Here is a 16,571-nt window from a genome sequence, read left to right on the forward strand (position 1 = left end):
TATTCTCAACACAAAATTAAAGATCAGCAAAATATTTTTCTCACCTTCACATATTGTGTTGTTGTATAAATGATCAAAACGTCGGTACAATAACCACATTATACTACCAAACTTGTAAGTTTGCATATGAATGTTTATATATATGAAACAAGTTAAAACCGCTGTGGTGAATCCTTTGATAGTGTTGACCGTCTCCATATATATCAAATAAACAGAAAAACTCCAAACAAGTATGACTATAGTTAAGAAACAACGAATAAAATAAACTGTTGGAAGATGAGTCTTTTTATTTTGAAAACTTGAAGCGTTGTCATAAGCTTGAAGGTAATTTAATGCTGACACAAGTTGATTTTTTTCTAGTATTGAATTGATACCACCGTATATCGGAATTGTAAAACTTGTGATATATAATGTTAATAAAAAAATTATTCCAACTGTATATAATTCCTCATAATTGTTAATAATAATACTGTACAACGTACGTCCTCGTATAATACAACCCAAAAAAATCATTAAAATAGTGTACAATATTTCCAATTTCGTTATACATAACGATCGACCATTATTAATTATTTTGTAAGGAAACAAACCAAATATTTTTGCACTATATAAAATTCCTTCAATATCGTACAACATGGTTTAATTCCAGTGTTTTTGTTCTTATCGTTTTTATCAACTTGTTCATTCAAATTTAGCCAAAAACTGAAACGTATTTTATTCCAATAAATAATTCTTTCAATGGTCATTTATTATTTATAGATTTTTTTTTTATACAAAAATATATTTATTACTAACCATTAAAATGTGGATTTGTATATATATTAAGTTATTATTGGATTAAATGTGAATGTTTTTTTTTTTTTTTTCAAATTCAGAGTCATTCTGTTTAATATTACGCTAATGGTTCATCAATATTATATTGAAAAACTAATATTACATATTAAATGATATAATATATTGATTTACTGTTTTTATACATTTATCTATTCCAAAAAAAAATATAAAAAAATACTTATGTCGTAGTACGTTATCAGTGATATTTCTATAATAGGCAGTTTAAGAAGTCAACTGGAAAATATATTTTTTTGATAATGATACGTGAATAAGATATTTTAGTTTTTTGTTCAAGAATTCGATGATATTTCAACAACAGATGTAAGATGTAACAAGGCCTTGATTTCGGTTTATGAATTATTCACATTTTTAGAAGTATGTACTGGAAATTCGTGCTAATCACTAATATATAACGTCAAACTTCTAAATTTAGTACGCATTTGAGCCAGTAGAGAACAATTATAATTATATCTCTTTTTTAGTAATGGAATAAGTGTCCAAATGAAATCAGTCAACTATGTAACACCACCAGAACTGTCGTTGTTGCCGCGATTAACTAGAAATATATATTATTTTTTATGTATGGAGTTAATAATTCAGACTATTTATTAATTAAATATAAACTCACCGATAATAAAAGTGGAAAATCGACATTAAAAAGTCCACTTAATGAAGCAAAGTTTAATTTTTGATTGTTGAAATACATAGTTGATCTTAGATCACTCTAAAACAAATTTTAAAAAATCAAAACGTAATTATTTTCAAATCAATGCTGATTCAAGTTTTTACGTTAGTTGATCTAATGGATATAAAATAATTTACCTGAACAAATTTCGTTTGAAAACTCATGAGAGAATACTGCGAAGAAATATCTTGTGAGATTCTATTTGCCTACAAAAAAAAAAGCATCATATAATTTTAACGTGTTGAAGGCATAAAAATTTTGACGTGCTGACTTACTTTTCGACTTGTTAAATGACAAGAAGCTGCTATGATGAAAAGATCAAAGCAATTAATTGCCAATCCAACAAAATAAAGTCCAAATTTCAAAGAGTAATTGGCTTCAATTCTTTCAAAAATAAAAGAAAGTTGGTATGCGATAGTCATTGAATAAAATGTGGTCCATATAAAAAATTGAACTGAGTAAATATTATTAATTATTTTTGCTGCTTTCATCAAGTAATAATGCATCCATACTACATTTTTAATTGTTATGTTTTTAGATTCTTTTGGTGAGCGATAGATAACATGACGATTATATCCTATAAAAAAATATGTATTTTAAAATTTTTCTCTAAACAAAATCAACAACCAATGAGCTATTTTTCGTACCTTTAGATACAGTGTAGTTGTACAAATTATCGAAACGTCTGTACAGTAGCCACATCATACTAGCGAAATTGTAAACTTGCATATGTATGAATAAAAATGTGGTACCAAGTGAAAGTGCTGTGATAAACCCACTAACGATTGCAAATTCCGTATACAATAAAAAAAGACAGGAAACATAAAGCACTACTATGAGTATTAAAAAAAAACGAATGAAATAAACCGTTGGAAGATGTGTCTTGTTATTTTGAAAATTTGAAGACTTATCATAGACACGAAGATAATTAAATGCTGACACAAGTTCATTTGTTTTTAACATACATGAGATGCCACCATACACGGACATTATCAAAGCAATAATTTGTGTTGTTAATAAACAACTTGTTCTAATTGTTGATAAGTTTTCAAAGTTTCTGATACAAATGGAAAACAATAATTTTCCGCGAACAATAGTATTGAACAGAATAACTGAAATAGAGTACACAATTCCCCATTTTGTTATAATCAATGAACGGTCATTATCAATTATTTTGTAAGGAAATAAACCACAAATTTTCGCACTATATAGAATTCCTTTAATATCGTTCAACATTGTTTAAGTACAATATTTTTATAACTATCGTTTTTATCAACTTATTAATTTGAATTTACTAAGAAACTGAAAAACTCAGGGTAAATGAAAAAATTTTTCAGACACTATTTGTTGTAAATTATTATTTAAACAGTTCTTTTTTATATTGTAACAAATTTCTTACGAAATAAATGAGAAATTAGATATTTATTGTTTGTCGTATGTTTATAGATATTGGATTGTTTTTTAACTGCAAGTCATTTAATATAATATTACACTAACAGTATATAAAAATCATACCAGTGACGACATTATACATAAATCAACTGATATACTGTAAATACTATACTATATTTTAATATTCATATTTCTATTTATATTTCTTTTATACTTCAATATATATATATGTATTTATAAATAGAATAAATATTCAAAAAATTCTATTGTTGTCTGATCCCATTATACCTTCAAAATTTTTCCAAAACCATTATTCATTTCATATTTCTTTTATTAATTTTGTTTTTATGTGTGTTCTTGTTTTGTGTTGAGTCAATCGTTTTGACTCCATTGTTGTTAAACAATCGATATTTTTTTTTTTTTACGTTTCAGGCATGGAAAGCAATTTTGACGCTTTTAAATTATTTGCGATCACTTGTATACAACCAACTGCGTCAACATGAAAACAGAACATAATATTAAGTGAGTAATATGACCAGTACTGTCGTAATTGCTGCTCCGATCCACTGAAAATGTATTGAATTATTATTTGTTGTACGGAATTAAAAATTTCTCGTGTAAAAAAAATTTCGTTCATTATGAATTCATGGCAAAACTCCGACAAATAAAACAGTGAATATGTGAATTTTCACCTGCAGATAGTTTGCGTAATGAATGGTCACGTGAATATGAATGTTAATATTTTTAGGTTTACTCGTTATGATTCAAAATATAAAAAGTTCACAATAAGGATCCTGGCGGAAATATTTCTCGGGCATTACTCCGTTTTTGGCTCATTGTCGGAGAAATTACTCCGACATGCGATCAAGGAAGGAGAAAAAAATCCAGCATCGATCTCAGGCCTGAGTAATTTTTCTGGCAGTCATCTCATGACGGAGTATTTTCGACGTTATTGATCTTACGCCAGAGTAACTTTTTCGTCATTGATATCCTGCCGGAGTATTTTCTTAGGAAATGAGCCAAAAACAGAGTAATGTCGAAGTGATGCCGGAAAAATATTTCCACCAAGGGATACAAATGGTAATCCAAGTTTTTAAAATGAATAAATAACTGAATATTGATCAAAATGTATACATTAATTGTAATTGATCTTCTCTTTTTTGACGGGAATATCTTCATTATTTTCCAGAAAAACTAAAGCTTATTTATCCATAGATTCATATTTTTCATACTATAAGGTTTGCTTAGCAACCTTATTTACAATGAAAAACAAAACAGTTTGCGAAGCAAACAGTTGAATTTGTTATTCAATTAATTTTTTTATTCATTTTTATTTCAACATATAATCATTAATGTGATTATCAATTCATCAACTCAAATCTCTAAGAACAAGCAGCAGCCAGGGAAACGATGTAGCTAAAGAAGTAGCCAAATAGATTAATTAGTAATCTTCATTAATTTTTCAGGGATATTTGCCATAATAAATTGAAATAATTGTCGGAAATGGCTGAGGAATTAATTCAGAGTACAAATGAATTTATTTAGATTCATCCTCTCCTTAGATACATTTGCCATAATTTTTTAATTAATTATGGCAAATGTATCTTAGGAAACAGAATTGTACACGTTATTCTTGTATCGATTTGCAAGATCAACTTCAATTCGGTCCAAGTCTTCATTGGTATTTCTGTTAATTCCATTGATATTTTTCTGGTCATGAAAGTGTTAGCCTCCTTTTATTATTTAAGGCACTTTCATCATCCTCAGAGCTATCATAACATGACGGACGTCCTGACCAAAATAGTAGACGGTTTGATGTTGTGCTGGTACCAATTGATGTTGATGGTGTTCATGATGTTTGTTGTTGGCGAGTTGATGATTTTTGTCGAGTAGATGTTCGTCGTTGATGAGTTGATGATTATTGTTGTGTAAGTTGACTGTTTGGCACAGACTGCTGACTCAAACAAGAGTTTTTATCAACTGATAAACTACTCATTGACCGGCTTAGAGTCTCTGCAGCTGGATATGATCGTTCAGATAGCTCTGTTGGGGCAAAATCAGCTGCAGAAAATATATTTCTGTTGAAAGGACATATACCAGTTGCTCTAAATCCAGCTTTGATGTTTCTTGATGTTGCGGATTTCGAAAGAGCAAGACTCATTATCCTGGCTATGTCCTGCTCAAGAAGTCTCTTGAGTCAATTCTGTTGAGATTTCAGCATATTCATTGTTGACTGGCTTCACTATGCTTACATCCAGTTTTAAGTACCAGATCAGGATGACGATCTCGAAAACTTCGGTATCAGTCTTACATGCTGATCCAGTCCAAGGAGTCATAATATTATTTTTTTTGGCTATCACATTGGCTAGTATTCTTGCTTACTTGAATCTAAGCTCACGTAATTATGATTGAACGGTTACAATATGTTCATTAAATCGATTTTCTCGAGCTGGAGTAAAAATAGTTTCAAAACGTCTTAACCCTAAAGAGCAACGAAAAAAGGCAAAAAAAAAAAACAATAAGTTGAACAACTGGTAAATAAAACAGGTGATTTACTCAAATATTCATATTCAACTCAAGTTTAAAATAAAATAATAAAAAAACATGATAATATTTTATCTTTAGGTACATGTATTTTTATTTTTGACTTATCATCCCTATCACCATGATGTATCTTCTGTTACATATATTTTTACATAACGTTTTGAATTCATCATTATCACCATTGTAACTGTAAATAATTGTTCATAATTTTAAATAAAATTAATGTACAATCCACGTCTTCGTGCGACGATATTCACAAGAGTTATTGAAACAAAATTTTTTTTAAAACAATGCTGAATCAAGTTTCCACAATATCCGTCAAAAATCAAGGGAGAACAGTATACTTTTGTTAGACCGAGAATATTCGGTAAGAGTTTACTTCTTCAAACGATCAAAGCTATTTGCAGGTGTAAAAATATAGAATTATTCGCTCCGTATGAAATAGGTCAGAGTAAATATCCAGTCATATACGATATCATGTATATCGATTTTTCACAAATTGTACTCACTTCGGTTCAGGATTTCAAAAATCATTTATCATGTATTCTTGAATCTATCGCTATCGAGTATAAAGTACAATTGGATCGAGAATTATATTCGCAAAATCTCGAATGCTGGTCCTTATTAAAATTATTAATTAAAAAGTTATATAAAAAAAACAAGCAGAAAGTGATCATATTAATTGATGAATATGACTACCCAATTGTTCATGTGAAAGACGATAATAAAGAAACTATTTTGCAAATTATAACATGCTTATATAATACATTCAAATCAGATTCTAAATATGTTAAAATGGCTTTTTCAACTGGCATAACAACCTATAATTTATCCAGCATTTATTCAGGGGCCAATAATCTAGAACACTTAACTCTTAGCAAAAATTATGCTAAGATGACATTAGAAAAATCTACATGCCTCAACTAGAACGTTTTGCTAAGAAATTTTACGATAAGTGAGGAAAAAAAATATATGTAAAAAATGATAATAAAATTTGTGAAATTCTAAATAATGATGATGATGATGATGATGATGATAATAATAATAAAAATCTTGAAATTCTAAAAAATATCGCAAAAAAAAATACCCGACGAGATGCCAAAAAAATTGAATAAAGTTATCGACAAAATAATGGCGGAATTACAGAAAAAATACAATGGTCATAAGTTTTCTTATGGTATTGATTGTCCATTAGTGTATAATCCTTTTTCGATTATGCATTGTTTGCAAAGTTGTAAATTTGGAAATTGGTGGTTTAAAATTGATCCGCCAACAAATTTTGTAGAGACTATTATATTGCAAAAAAATGAATTTGAAAGAATTTTCAATGGAAACAATCTAAAAACTACGACAGTTAATTTGGGCACACGAAAAACTAGTAATCAAGACACAATAGTGTCAATGTTCCAAACTGGTTATTTAACCATTGAAAAAAAAGAACATGGCACTACTTATTTAAAGTTCCCCAATGATGATGTTGGTGATAATTTCATGAAATTTTTCAAGACATTGCTTTTAGAGAAATGTACGATGAAGATTACATATTCAGAGGAAACAATAACGAAATTAATTCAAATCTTACATGAAATGGATGTAAAACCATTAATTTTTTTTTTGAATTCTCGTTTAAGAGTAACAAATTATAAATCACTACCTGACAAAGAATGTGGTATCCATATTTATTGCTTCGCGTGTATAGAGACATTTTGTAACTTGTTGAAAAATTCTGGAATGACATGTAAGTCTGAAGTTATTGCAGCTAATGGAATACTTGACATGATGCTGACAATAAATAACGAATTGTTTTTTATTTTCGAATTTATAGTATATTGTGTAAGGTGGTAAGGTGTGTTTTATGAAATGGTGTGCACAAAGCTAAATTTGACGGCTGTTTGGCAAAATGAATAGTATATTGATCGGTCGTTTATTATATTTACATTAATTTCTTAATTTTAAATCAAAGAAAAAACGGACTATATCCATCCAAGTGGCCATCGTTATTCAATACTCATAATGAAAATACAGATATTATAGAAATTTGTAATTAGGGGTGTGCGAATAGTACTCGGATCGAATCGAATCGAATAGTACTATTCGACCGAAAATCGAATCGAATTATTCGAGTTTTCGAATACCGAATTATTCGAAACTATTCGAACTATTCGAAAAATTCGAATATTCGTAACAATCGAATCTCACGAATAATTCGAATAGTCACGAATAATTCGATATTCGAATAGTCACGAATAATTCGATATTCGAATTATTTGTAATAAATATGCGTTGTATTAAATTAAAAAAAAAATTTTTTTTAAATAATATATGAATGTATAAGAAGAATTATTAATGGAATAAATTTTTATTTAAAAAAACAATTAATTATTTTTGATATATATATATATATAGGTATATATTAAATAGCATTAAATTATTTATTTTATTATATATTTTTTGAACAAAAAAAAATGTAAATTTCTCAGTTGCTCAATTGACTTCGGTTGTCAATCCTGAAACGAATGTGATTGGTCCATGACGTAAACAAAAGTATAGAGCTTAAACCATTGGCCATTTGTAAATATTTTATTTTAAATTAAAGTTATTAATTTTATCATTGGTGTAAAAATTATTTTGGATTAATTTTTTTGTTTGTTAATTGACTTTTTTAGTATTTTCAGTTAGTTGATTTTTTTTGCAAGACCGTTGTGGGTGTATTTAAAGTTTTTGTGACGAGAAATAATGAGTAATAATAGTGAGAGTTCTGCTGGATCATCTTCTGAAGATGATACTCCAATTGATAATTTAGCATGGAAAAAAAAAAGTCTTATCTGGCAATATTTTAGTCTAGTTATTGAAGATAATGCCAGGTATGGAAAATGCAATGCTTGTGCAATGCAGTTGCAAATGGGTACTACAGGTAAGTGGGACACTTAATTATCTATCTAAACTCGATATAAACTTCTATAAAAACTCGAAAATGTGTATAATTTTTTGAATTATATATATATATATATATTTAATATTTACATATATATCTTAAATTCATACGTAATTATATATTACTTTTTGAATATATGTATATATATATATATTCATGGGGTTTACATAGAAGTGTCACTATCACGTGACTTAACCAACATGGCCGGCTGGAAAATAGTAGATTTGAATTTTAATATTTAAAAAAATGATTGTGCATATACTGCAGTAGTGATATATTTTTTAAATGAACAGATTATACCCCAATAAATTTAGTAAAGTAAAAAATGAACATATTCATTTATTTATTGATTTTAAAACAAATTATTTTTCTTTTTGAATTATTTTGTGCCACAAATTTTAATTTAAGTCTGTATTCTTTAGCAACAACTTCATCTTTGATAAATCATTTACGAAACCGACACAAAGAACTATATGGTGAATTTTCAATTGAGCAAATGAAAAGAAAGACACGAGGTAATTGACTTAAATAATCATTTATGGCTTTTGTGACGTACTCGCATCTACGACCACGATTTTTATCATCAGCTGAACTTCCCCGAATGCAATTTGATAACTTAAATTCAATTTAATTTAAATTCAATTTTACCTTAATATGAATTCGTTGAACACTAAAATACCACAATCTTTTTTTTTTTGCTTTTTAATAAAAAATACAATAAATTACATTCAATAAAGTTGAGCTCATGACAAAAATCGTGGTCGTAAATGCGAGTACGTCACACTTCTAATATTCATTTACTCATTATAATATATTTATTTATTAATTCAGGTCCTCCAGCAAAAAAACGTCAGATCGGGTTGTCTGTAAATGAAACCCGAGAAATTGATGAAACTCTCACAAAAATGATAGCGATTGATATGCTGCCATATTCTTTTGTTGAAAACCAGGGTTTCAACAATTTATTAAAAAAAATAATTCCTGAGTACCAACCACCCAGTCGTACAACTGTATCAAGGTCATTGATGCCACAGCTTTATGAACAATATAAAACAAATATAGGTAAACTACAATCAATTGTTTAATAACTTACACTATACCAACAAATTGCTGTCACCGATATTTATGGATTTATTTATTTCTTTATTTATTTCTAAAATACACACAACATTTTTGAATAACGATATTTAATATTTATATATCATCTAACCATTGATTATTTTACACATTAATCGGTCATTAGTCTTTACATAATTAAAAAATAATCAAACAATTTATAAACTTGAAAAAAAAAAAATAACAAAAATTCTTGTAATAAATTTACAAAACATTCGTATTTATAAAAATGTTAAAAATTAGAAATTTGCCTTTCTCGATATAACGACAAAATACTTAACAATTATTCTAAAAAAATTTCATAAAAAAAAATTATTTAAAAGTTTATTTAAAAAATTTATGCAAAAGAATGTAAATAGAATTTTTAAAATGATAATTTTTCATTATTTTTAGATGATAAAAAAAAATATTTATTTTACGATAAGAATAAAAATAAATTTTATAATAACACTTAACTTTTTAATAACTTTTATAATAACTTAATACATTTTTATTCTTTTCATTAAAATAAAGTTTATTTTATATATTTATTGCATAAAATATTAAATAAAAAATTGAACTATTTTTACAGCTGATGAGATCAAAAAAGATATGGAAGAACAATTTACTTGCTTGAGTTATACGACAGATGGTTGGACATCTCGTGCTGGTGATTCCTATTTGTCGTTAACATTACATTATTTAACAAGCAATTTTGAATATAAAAACTTCACTCTGGGAATACGTCACATTAAAACCAGTCACACTTCTTATGAACTGGCGAAGTTACTCAAAGAAATGTCATCTGAGTGGATTGGATCTGAAGAATTATCATTCACATCTTACTGTGTGTCTGATAATGCTCTAAATATAACTTCAGCAGTTCGTAGTGCTGGCTGGGAAAGAATTTATTGTTTTGCCCACACATTGAATTTGTGCATAAAGGATGCCAGAAAATCTGACCCGGAAAATTTAGCAGTGTTGCTTTCAAAGGTATATTGAATTTTACTTTAATCTACAATCAATTGTATTGATATTTATTTTTTTATTTATTTATTTATTTATTTACATGAATATTTTCATTCAATTCATATATTCATTAAAATGAAAAAATTATTGACGATTAAAAATTGATAAAAAAAATTAAAGAAATATTTACGTTTTATATATATATATGAATACGTTATATAATATAAATACAGTTTTGAAATATTGTTTTATTGCAGGCTCGAAAAGTGGTAGGATATTTCAACCACTGTAATCCAGCTAGAAGAGCTTTACTTCAAGAGCAAGTTGCAGCAGGTGTTGAATCACCTTTATTATTAATTCAGATGGTCGATACAAGATGGAATACGGAGTACTTAATGTTGGAAAGGTTGTTGAAATTAGGATCATACGTCAGAAAAGTGGTTCATGATCTTGATTTTGAACAACAATTAACGAAAACAGATTTTAAGTCATTGAAGAGCATCGTACATGTCTTAAAACCTCTGTACGATGCAACAATGATGGCGTGTGCTCGCAAGTATCCAACTTTATCAATGGTGATTCCTCTGACAGAGATTATTAAAATGAAAATGAAATCAGCCATGAGAAAATATGATATTGATGAGTCATTGATGGCTCATGATCTTGCTGAAAATCTTTTAGAAAGTATGTCGATTCGCTTTCTTGAAATGAGTGATAACACCAGCAGATATGCAACCTTCTTGGACCCTCGTTACAAAAAGTTTTTTTTTTCACTTGAATGCACGTAGGGTTACCATATCTCGAAAAAGCCAAATCAGGACATTTTCCTCCCACTCCAAAATTTTACCCCCTCCACCTATAAATTTATGTTTCAAGTAGATAATCATAACAATTCATTTATTTTGATTATATGTTATTTATTCATTTGTTTACTTTTAATTATTCAATAATTATTCATCAAAATTACACAAACGATAGAAAAAATTTTTTACAGTAGTTAATTTCTTTGTCTGTTGACTATCAAAAATTAATTGGTAAGCGAAACTTTTCGTTTGTTTTAGCTAAGTTGTTAAATTAATAATTATTTAAAACAAACTGAAAGCTAAGGGAAGTTGCTTACCAATTAATTTTGAAGAATTAATTTGGCTAAAGAAAATACTAGCGAGCTACATCCTTTTAGCAACTTGACAATATAGCTTTTTATTTATTCAAACAAATTGAAAGCTATAGGAAAAATGGCTAAGAAATAGATGTTGCTTACCAATTGATTGTCAATAGGATTTCGACGTAATTGAGACTTCCAGAGATATTTACAGAGTAATCTCCAGACTATTTTCATAATATCTCCGGATTTTTTCCGGAATTTTCGCTTAAAAAAAACCAACAAAAAAAATAGAAAAATTAATAAAAGAACCAGAAATAAGAGTTTACATCCGAAATATAAAAACCGAATTTTCTTCCAAGATAATCCGGAGAAAATCCGAATAAATTCCGGATTAATATCTCCGGTAGTCTCAATTGTGAATTGCGTAGAAAATTCTGAGAAATCCGGAAAAAATCCGGATAAATTATTTCTACCAGGGAAATTGAAAGTTATAGAAAAAATGGCTAAGGAAAGGATGTTGCTTACCAATTAATTTTTGAAGAATCAATTTAGCTAAAAAATTTAACTGGCAAGCCACATTCTTTCTTTAGCCATTTGTTAATAGCTTTTTATTTATTTGAACAAATTATAAGCAGTAAAAAAAATGGCTAAGGGAAGGATGTGGCTTACTTATTCATTTTTAAAAAATTAATTTAGCTAAAGAAATTAAGTGGCAAGCCACAAAATTTACAAAAATAAAAGAAGGGTTGCCTACGCTATAGAAATTTTGCATCGGGCCCTCTATACTCGATAGGACGAGGTACATATTCTGCACGCCATTTTAATTTCAATAATTAGAGGTATTCAAGAGTCTATCATAGTTAGCGTAAATGATAAATTCTATATTATACCTATTTACTAAAAAAAAAAAATTACAATAAAAAAAAAATTTTCAAAATTGTGAACAAGTCTCAAAAATCAGGACATTTGACAAATCAGGACCGTATCAGGACAAGCCAATCAAAATCAGGACATGTCCTGCTAAATCAGGACGCATGGTAACCCTAAATGCACGAGAGAGATCCAAGTCAATCTGGTTGCTGAAATTATGGATATCAAATCATCTCAGACTGATAGAACGAATGAAGAGATGAGTCGACAACTCAGTGTCCAGTCAAATGCAAGTCAAATTTCTGCATCCAGTAAGTTGATTGTTTTTCAATAGTATGATAATTATATTTATATTTATGTGTATACATATTTTTATATATATGTTGAATTTTTTGATATAAATTATTTAATATTATTATTACCTATATATTTATGTGAATTTTGTCGCCCTATTCTCGTGTATAAAAGTTGTCAACTTTGACATTCATTATCGAAAAAAAGCCGAGGCAAAAAAAACTAAAATAAATTATCAACATAGATAATTATTTAATTTAAAAAATAAGCCTAATTAAAAGAAAACCGAGTAGAAATTCACTTATTTACAAACAACCTTAAGTTATGTTATGTCATTGTTAAAAATTAACACTTTTTTTTAACACTCTATTCGACCCTTTATCAAACACTTGAATGAGTGCTCAAATAGTTGAGTTTTTTAAATAAACAATTTAACGTAAATAATTTTATAATATCATTTTAAAATAATTTTCCAACATTAAAATCAACATATAAAATTTTAATAAACAAAATATTGTTTTAATAATTATGTAATTTGATTATATAAAATACACGACTACTAAAATACACAAAACAAATATATATTAGTATATGACAAATATAAAAATATAAATAAATAAGTAAATATATAAGTAATCATTATATTAAATAATTATTAAAAGAACAAATCAAAAATATGTGTATGTATGTATATAAGTATATGAATTTGTGAAAGAGTGTATAATGATTCGTTGTTTTCTAAAATGCATTATTTCGTATTTTTATAGTGTATATATATATTTACTGGATGTATGAAAATATGTATTTTTAGATATAAATTATAAAAATACGAAATAATACATTATCTAAATCAACAAATTAATATACACTCTGATACAATATATTTCTTGTACATAATATGTAATACATATATTTGTGATTAATTTTTACGGTATAAATAAATAAAAATAAAATCATTTTTATGTTTGCTAATAAAAAGTAGTGGTGTGTTCTTTATATTTGTAAAATTTAATAATATATATATATAAATATAGACAATTAAACGATATATATATATATATATATACATGTATATACTTGATAGAACTACATTTGACTTTTTTAGGTGAATTTTGGAGCGTTATATAGTTCAACCTCAAACTGTGCAACGCTCAAATTCCCAAATTGAAAAAATTTTTATTGAAAATGAATTATTGGCTTATTTGAATGAACCAAACATCGATGCAGCGAAAGGTTGTCCTTTTGAATGGTGGAAAAATAATAAATCTAAATATACCCGATTAGCATTAGTGGCTCAACATTATTTATCGATTCCATGCACTTCAACAGAAAGTGAACGATTATTTTCGGATGCTGGGCAAATCATTGAAGATCATCGATGCTCATTATTACCAGAAAATGCTGAGTTACTCATATTTCTTGCAAGAAATGCTCGTATATAAATATGAGTAAATAATAATAATAATAATGTATTATAATATTAATTGATATTATTCTATAAAACATTTAATTTTAATTCTTGTTTTCATATGCTTTAAAAGTTTATAAATAAATTGTTATTGTTTGTTAAATAAAATTGAAAACGTTATCAAACTTACATTTTTCATTTTTAGTTTCTATATAATTATATATTTATTTTAACACCAATATTAATTTTAATGAATAATTCGAATGCACCGAATAATTCGAATACGTCGAATATTTATGAATAATTCGAAGTTTCGAATAGCAACGAATATCAACGAATTATTCGAGATTCGAACCTTCGAATAGTGTCGAATAGTTCGAGAATTCGAAATTCGAAAATTCGAATAATTCGATTCGAATTTCGAATCGAATTATTCGATTCGATTCGATACGAATTATTCGAGTTTTCGGATATTCGCACACCCCTATTTGTAATATTCGTAATATTTGTAAAATTTTCGTAACAAAGTAGTAGTAAAGAATGTTGTTGTTTTTTCTCAGTCTAAAAAATCTAGCTAAGTAAAAAATTTTGCTGGTAAAATAATGTAGATATTGATAGTTTGGCTACAATTACCCCATGTAGGAGAACACAACACGGCCAATAATTGGCCGATGCTTGGCGAACTTCCGCCAATAATCGGCAAACATAATTAATGGTTATTAATGCGCCAAGCCTGGAGTGTTACGGTAAGTCAATATCGGCTGCCATGAATGGCCCAATTATATTACTTATTATATTACTACGGATTTCCCGTATTTTTCCGAAGTGAGCCAATTCTGGAATAATCCGGAGCAATTCCGAAATAATCCAGAGTAATTCGGAACAATTTCGGAATAATCCGGAGAAATATTTCCACCAGGGTGGTTTTTATATATTCAATTAACTATTCAATCCAGCCACAAAACGTCTTAGTTGTCATCCACCCTCATTCAGTAACTGTGCCCCACGATCCATCCATTGTACCAGCTATCAAAGATGGCTACATTTTTTCCTTCCGAAAATGAACGTGGGGGAAAGCAATTCATATGATGCTGTTACACCGGTGATTGTTTCGCCTTGGTCAGTAGTTGTCAGTTGACCCGATCTTCTTTGACCTTTCAAGCAAAGTATCTTGATAACGGTCTTTGGGTCAACTGACTGACTAGTTTCATCAATATTGAAAATTCTGTTCGGTGGGAACCTTGCACCAGTTTCACCATCATCAACCCTAATATTTGGTTGTTGTTGTTGCTATCTAGAAGATCAAAAAAAAAATTCATAACAACTTTATTGAATCATCTAAAGCCAACTGGCTTGATCGATTGACACAGACTCAGGATTTTTAAGTACCAGATCAGGATGACGAGCTCGAAAACTTCGGTATCAGTCTTACATGCTGATCAAGTCAAAGGAGTCATGATATTATTTTTTTCGGCTACCACGTTGGCTAGTATTCTTGTTTACTTGAATCTAAGCCCCCGTAATTGTGATTGAACGGTTACAATATGTTCAACATTGAATCGAGCTGGAGTAAAAATAGTTTCAAAACGTCCTAACCCTAAAGAGCAACGAAAAAAAGGCAAAAAAAAAAACAATAAGTTGAACAACTGGTAAATAAAACAGGTGATTTACTCAAATATTCATATTCAACTCAAGTTTAAAATAAAATAGTAAAAAAACATGATTTATCTTTAGGTACATGTATTTTTATTATTGACTTATCATCCCTATCACCATGATGTATCTTCTGTTACATATATTCTTACATAACATTCTGAATTTATCATCATTATCACCATTGTAACTGTAAATAATTGTTCATAATTTTCCCTGGCAGAACTGGCGTGATCGCTTTTGTCGCCAAAGCCAGAGCAAAACCAGAGCAAAGCCAGAGATAATAAAAACAGAATATCAACAATATCAAACGTAAATTTGGGCTTTATATGGATATATTATTTAAATTAAATTATTATTGAACTTATTTTTAGCAATAATATTGATGTAAAGAGATAAATATAAGTATAACAAGTAATGTAAAAATTGACAGATTTTGACGTTTTGAGGTTGACTTGAATCGGCTAAACACAAAAATCCCTAGCGTGAAGCAATAGTAAATCCAGACCTTTTCCAGAGAAAAGCCAGACTTGTAAAAAAGACATTTATTTATAACAATAGCACTAACTATTAATAAACAATATTAAATTAATAAATTTTAATGACTTTTAAAGACTTTTTTATTAATATAATTAATGTTTCGCTTGCCCTGGTAGAAATATTTCTCCGCCGTTACTCCGGCTTTTTCCGGCTTTCTCCGGCATTACTCCGGCTTTCTCCGGCATTACTCCGTTTTTGGCCCATTTCCGGAGAAACTACTCCGGCATGAGGTTGGTGGCGGAGAAAT

This window comes from Aphidius gifuensis, linkage group LG1 (genome assembly GCF_014905175.1).
Source record: "Aphidius gifuensis isolate YNYX2018 linkage group LG1, ASM1490517v1, whole genome shotgun sequence".
Lineage (NCBI taxonomy): Eukaryota > Metazoa > Arthropoda > Insecta > Hymenoptera > Braconidae > Aphidius > Aphidius gifuensis.